The sequence below is a fragment of the Tachypleus tridentatus genome, chromosome 13 (assembly GCF_004210375.1).
Source record: "Tachypleus tridentatus isolate NWPU-2018 chromosome 13, ASM421037v1, whole genome shotgun sequence".
Taxonomy (NCBI): domain Eukaryota; kingdom Metazoa; phylum Arthropoda; class Merostomata; order Xiphosura; family Limulidae; genus Tachypleus; species Tachypleus tridentatus.
The window spans coordinates 275,650,794-275,657,142 of NC_134837.1; positions in this window are offsets into that span (position 1 = coordinate 275,650,794).

The window sequence follows — 6,349 nt, forward strand, 5'->3', positions numbered from 1 at the left end:
AGTAGTAATTTGTATGCTTTCAGAATATTTGCTTTGATCTTATCATAATCTGTACAATTTTCTAGGGAGAGACCAGCATAAGGTTATTGTGCTTTACCAGTTGAAACACTTTGAAATAATAATGACCATATTAGGTGAGTCATTCAGTGATTAGGGCAGTCTTCTCAAAATGTTGGCAATGTTTATCAACTTAATTGAAATAATAATGACCATATTAGGTGAGTCATTCAGTGATTAGGGCAGTCTTCTCAAAATGTTGGCAATGTTTATCAACTTAATTGAAATAATAATGACCATATTAGGTGAGTCATTCAGTGATTAGGGCAGTCTTCTCAAAATGTTGGCAATGTTTATCAACTTAATTTTCATCAAACAATGGTACTTCAAGTTAAAAGCTGTATTTTTCCATTTTGATCGGAATTGAGTCTAATTTTATTTATCTCAGCCTATTTTTTCTTGACTTTGATACGGACCTGTTCAAGCTTGATTTATTTGAGTTTTAGCTGAATTTCTAATTTATCTTTATCACTGAAGTCTGTTTAGCTAGTGGGAACGTTAGGGTAACCCAGTAGTTATGTTGAATATATCTGTGAAATTCAAATAAGAAGACTAACAAGAATAGATATGTGGGCGGGAAATGGTGGGTTATACAACGTAGAACAGATATTTCGATATTAGATATGTAGAAGGTGAAGAAGAGAGATTCGTTTGTCAAATAGTTAGCAAGACGATGGAGAATAGAGTCCTGGATGTTAAGCAGTGGGTAAGATAATGCAAAATGGAGATTTGAGGAATAAATTGTTAGAAAAGGAATGAATAGAGATTTAGATCTGAAATACTTAGGAAAGCTATGAAGAATGGAGATGTAAATGTCACACAGTTAAAAGGTACGTGAAAAATAAGAAAATGGATGCCAGATGTTTATAAAATTATGTCGACTATATCTGTGAAATTCAAATAAGAAGACTAAGAAAAAACAGAGATTTGGGTGGAAAGTGGAGTGTTATACAACATGGAATAGAGATTTGTATATTAGATATATAGAAGGAGAAGAAGAGAGATTTGTTTGTGAAATAGTTAGCAAGACGATGAAGAATAGGGTCTGGATGTCAAGCAGTGGGAAGATAATGCAAAATGGAGATTTGAGGAATAAATACATAGAAAAAAATGAAAGAAGATTTAGAATCTCAAATACTTATAAGGCTATGAAGAAGATATGTGGATGTGTTAAAGGGTATGGGAAAAATAAAGATATGGATGTGAAGCAGTTAAAGGTACGTGAAAAAAATAAATATATGGATGCCAGTTTTTATAAAATTATGTCGAATATATCTATGAAATTCAAATAAGAAGACTAACAAGAATAGATATGGGCGGAAAGTGGTGGGTTATACAACGAGAATAGAGATTTGGATATTAGATATATAGAAGATGAAGAAAGAGATTTGTTTGTCAAGTAGTTAGCAAGACGATGAAGAATAGGGACCTGGATATCAAGCGGTGGGTAAGATAATACAAAATCGAAATTTGAGTTATAAATACTTAGTAAAAAAAAAGAGTGAATAACGATTTGGATCTCATATTCATGGCAAGTGAGTGAAGAATAAAGATATGTATATGGAACAGTTAAAAGGTACGTGAAAAATAAATATATGGAACCAGATTTTTATAAAATTATGTCGAATATATCTGTGAAATTCAAATAAGAAGACTAACAAGAAGAGAGATGTGGGCGGAAAGTGGTGGGTTATACAACGTGGAATAGAGATTTGGATATTAGATATATAGAAGGAGAAGAAGAGAGATTTGTTTGTGAAATAGTTAGCAAGACGAAGAAGAATAGGGTCCTGGATGTCAAGCAGAGGGAAAAATAATGCAAAATGGAGATCTGAGGAATAAATACCTAGAAAAAGGTATGAAAGAGATTTAGGTCTCAAATACTCGCAAGGCTATGAAGAATGGATATGTGGATGTCACGCAGTTAAAGGGTATGGGAAAAATAAAGATATGGATGTGAAGCATTTAAAGGTACGTGAGAAATAAGTATATGGAAGCCAGATTTTTATAAAATTATGTCGAATATATCTTTGAAATTCAAATAAGAAGACTAACAAGAATAGATATGTGGGCGGAAAGTGGTGGGTTATACAACGAGGAATAGAGATTTGGATATTAGATATAGAAGATGAAGAAGAGAGATTTGTTTGTCAAGTAGTTAGGAAAACGATGAAGAATAGGGACCTGGATAACAAGCGGTGGGTAAGATAATACAAAATCGAAATTTGAGTTATAAATACTTAGTAAAAAGAGTGAATAACGATTTGGATCTCATATACATGGCAAGGGAGTGAAGAATAAAGATATGGAAGTGTAACAGTTAAAAGGTACGTAAAAAATAAAGGTATGGATGCCAGATTTTTATAAAATTATGTCGAATATATCTGTGAAATTCAAATAAAAAGACTAACAAGAATAGAGATGTGGGCGGAAAGTGGTGGGTTATACAACGTGGAATAGAGATGTAGATATTAGATATATAGAAAAAGAAGATGAGATATTTGTTTGTGAAATAGTTAGAAGACGATGAAGAATAGTGTTTTGGATGACAAGCAGAGGGTAAGATAATGCAAAATTGAGATTTGAAAAATAAATACTTAGTAAAAAAATGAATGAAGATTGGGATCTCATATACATAGCAAGGGAATGAAGAATAAAGATATGGATGTCGAAAAGTTAAAAGGTACGTGAAAAATAAAGGTATGGATGCCAGACTTTTATAAAATTATAACGAATATATCTGTGAAATTAAAGTAGCAAGACTAACAAGAATAAAGATGTGGGCGGCATGTGGTGGGTTACACAATGTAGAACAGAGATCTGGATATTAGATATATAGAAGAAGAAAAAGAGAGATTTGTTTGTGAAATAGTTATCAAGACGATGAAGAATACGGACCTGGATGTCAAGCGGTGGGTAACATAATGCAAAATGGAAATTTGAGTTATAAATTCTTAATAAAAGAATGATTGACGATTTGAATCTCATATACATGACAAGAAAGTGCAAAATAAAGATATGGATGTGGAACAGTTAAAGGTACGTGAAAAATAAGTACATGGATGCCAGATTTTAAAAAATTATATCCAATATATCTGTGAACTTCAAATAGGAAGACTAACAAGAATAGAGATGTGGGCGAGAAGTGGTGGGTTATACAACGTAGAAGAGAGATTTCGATATAGATATAAAGAAGGTGAAGAAGAAAGATTCGTTTGTCAAATAGTTAGCAAGACGATGAACAATAGAGTCCTGGATGTCAATCAGAGGGAAAAATAATGCAAAATGGAGATCTGAGGAATAAATACTTAGAGAAAGGTATGAACAGAGATTTGATCTCAAATACTTAGCTAGGCTTTGAAGAATGGAGATGTGGATGTCACACAGTTAAAAGGTATAAGAAACATAAAGGTATGGATGACAGAGTTTTATAAAATTATAACGAATATATCTATGAAATTCATGTAGCAAGAATAATAAGAATAGAGATGTGGGCGGGAAGTGGTGGGTTATACAACGTAGAAGAGAGATTTCGATATTTGATATATAGAAGGTGAAGAAGAGAGATTCGTTTGTCAAATAGTTAGCAAGACGATGAAGAGTTGGGACCTGCATATCAAGCGGTAGGTAAGATAATGCAAAATGGAAATTTGAATTATAAATACCTAATAAAAAATAATGAATGACGATTTGTATATCATATATATGGCAAGGAGTGAAGAATAAAGATATGGATGTGTAACAGTTAAAAGGTACGTAAAAAATAAGTATATGGATGCCAGAGTTTTATAAAATTATGTCGAATATATCTTTGAAATTCAAATAAGAAGACTAACAAGAATAGATATGTGGGCGTAAAGTGGTGGGTTACACAACGTAGAATAGAGATTTCGATATTAGATATATAGATAAAGAAGATGAGAGATTTGTTTGTCAAATAGTTAGCAAGACGTGAAGAATAGGGTCCTGGATATCAAGCAGAGGGAAAAATAATGCAAAATGGAGATCTGAGGAATAAATACTTAGAAAAGGTATGAATAGAGATTTAGATCTCAAATACTTAGCAGGGTAATGTGTGTGTTTTGATAATATTTGCAAAAACAATAGTGAAATAAAACTTGAGGAAATATATATATACATCGAAGAATTTCACGACATCCATTTGATTTTGGAAAACTTATATTTTATATAACAGAAGAATATTCCAGAATATATATATATTTAGTATTTCATAAATTAAGCACAGCTAATACGGAATTTTTAGTTGAAGGAATAGATATATTTTTTAATCATTTTTCCGCATAATTTCCTTGCTATTTAATAAAACCTAAATAATTTTGTAACGTTGTTAGCATTTTATTTACGGTTTTAACTTAGGATATTTTAAATGTTTTAATTATTCAAAGTATTAGAGTCAGATATATTACGATTTCACTTCTAAATAGCAATAGAGGTCGTATCTGCTTGTTATCTTCATAGCATTTCATTTACAACAAATAAGGAAATTTTCTCGCTGCGACCCGGCATGGCCAAACGTGTTCGCATCCCGGTCGCGCCAAACATGCTCGCCCTTTCAGCCGTGGGGGCGTTCTAATGTGACGGTCAATCCCACTATTTTCTCATAAACCAAAACACAAATAAAACATTTTTTTTTATGCTAAAGCTAAACATAAAAGCACGTTTTACAGATCAAATCCGGTAATAACCCAGTATGTGATTTCGAGTTAACTATGTTAACTTACGGTCATCGTCAGGTTCACAAAGAAGGTCGAAACGTTGTTCGCTCCTCTATTAGTACCTTCTCTACCCATTCCAGCCGTTTTTAAATATATAATTTTCTCTATAAGTGGGTTTTCTCGTCATCACGGTTCATGAATATTTTGTCAAATATACATCACATTTTTAAATTTACACAATCTCTTACTTATTTATATCTCGATCATAGATGAGCTAAAATACTCAGTTTGTGTATTTTAATCCGAATTGCTACATTAGCGCCATCTCTTGCTTAAAATGATTCTATATATGACATTTTATTATAAAAACATATTTTAGTCTTGAAAACAATTCTTGTAATTTTAGATCAACGTTAAGCCGAAGTTCAACACTAAATGATGCCATTTACTATAAACAGTTTTATAATACTGTTGATTAACTGTGACGCTGACATTTCTTTTATATGTGGTTTTTCGCTAATTTGCATAATAAAAATATTTTCTCACACATTTGCACACCTATGTGGATAAGTAATACCTAGGTGCACACCTGCTATATTTTTTATTAAAAGATGTGTACACAGTGTGGGTGCAACATCTCGGTGTTTAGGTTCTTTTTTCTTGGTGTTATGGTGGTTACTCTTCTTTACTTTGTAGTTTCTCACTATATTTTATTAAAAAAGAGGTGCACACACGTGGATAAGTAATACCTAGGTGCACACCTTCAGTGTGGGTGCAACACACCTCGGTGTCTAGGTTCTTTTTCTTGGTGTTATGGTGGTTACTCTTCTTTACTTTGTAGTTTCTCACTATATTTCTCATTGAAAAGATGTGTACACACGTGGATAAGTAATACCTTGGTGCACACCTTCAGTGTGGGTGCAACATCTCGGTGTTTAGGTTCTTTTTTCTTGGTGCTATGTCGGTTACTCTTCTTTACTTTGTAGTTTCTCACTATATTTCTCATTAAAAAGATGCGCACACACGTGGATAAGTAATAATACCCTCATGTTTTATGTGTACAAAGTTTTAAGTTTCTAGGTTCTTTTCTCTTGCAGTTATGTGGGGTCACACAGAAACCTAAAGCCTCGGACTTTTATTATTGTGGGTCAGTTTGTTGCTACATGACAACACTTTAAAATATGTGTTTTACAACTCACGGATTAAACATTTCATTAATTGATTCATTAAAATCGATAAATATACAACATTCATACATATATTACATAAAACAAAATTAATGCAAGGATAGTAAGATAGTAAATGAAAATATGAATGTTAATACAGGGTCTTTTACGCTAAGCGTTTCGAAGACATATCCAACAGGACTTGATAATCTCTGAACATAATTAGAGGCGCTTAGGTCAGATATTCTTGGCCCAAAACAGCGAGATTGATGAAATGGTAACGTGATATAAAGAAATCATAGAGTACTTATTAGTTTTTCTGTCACTCATAATTATGATTAATTAATAACAATTGTACTTTTTATCGGAAACTTTAACAATTGTTCATCAAGAAACTATTGCATAATATATATAAATATAGAATATCATCACATGTTACATATTCTTCCA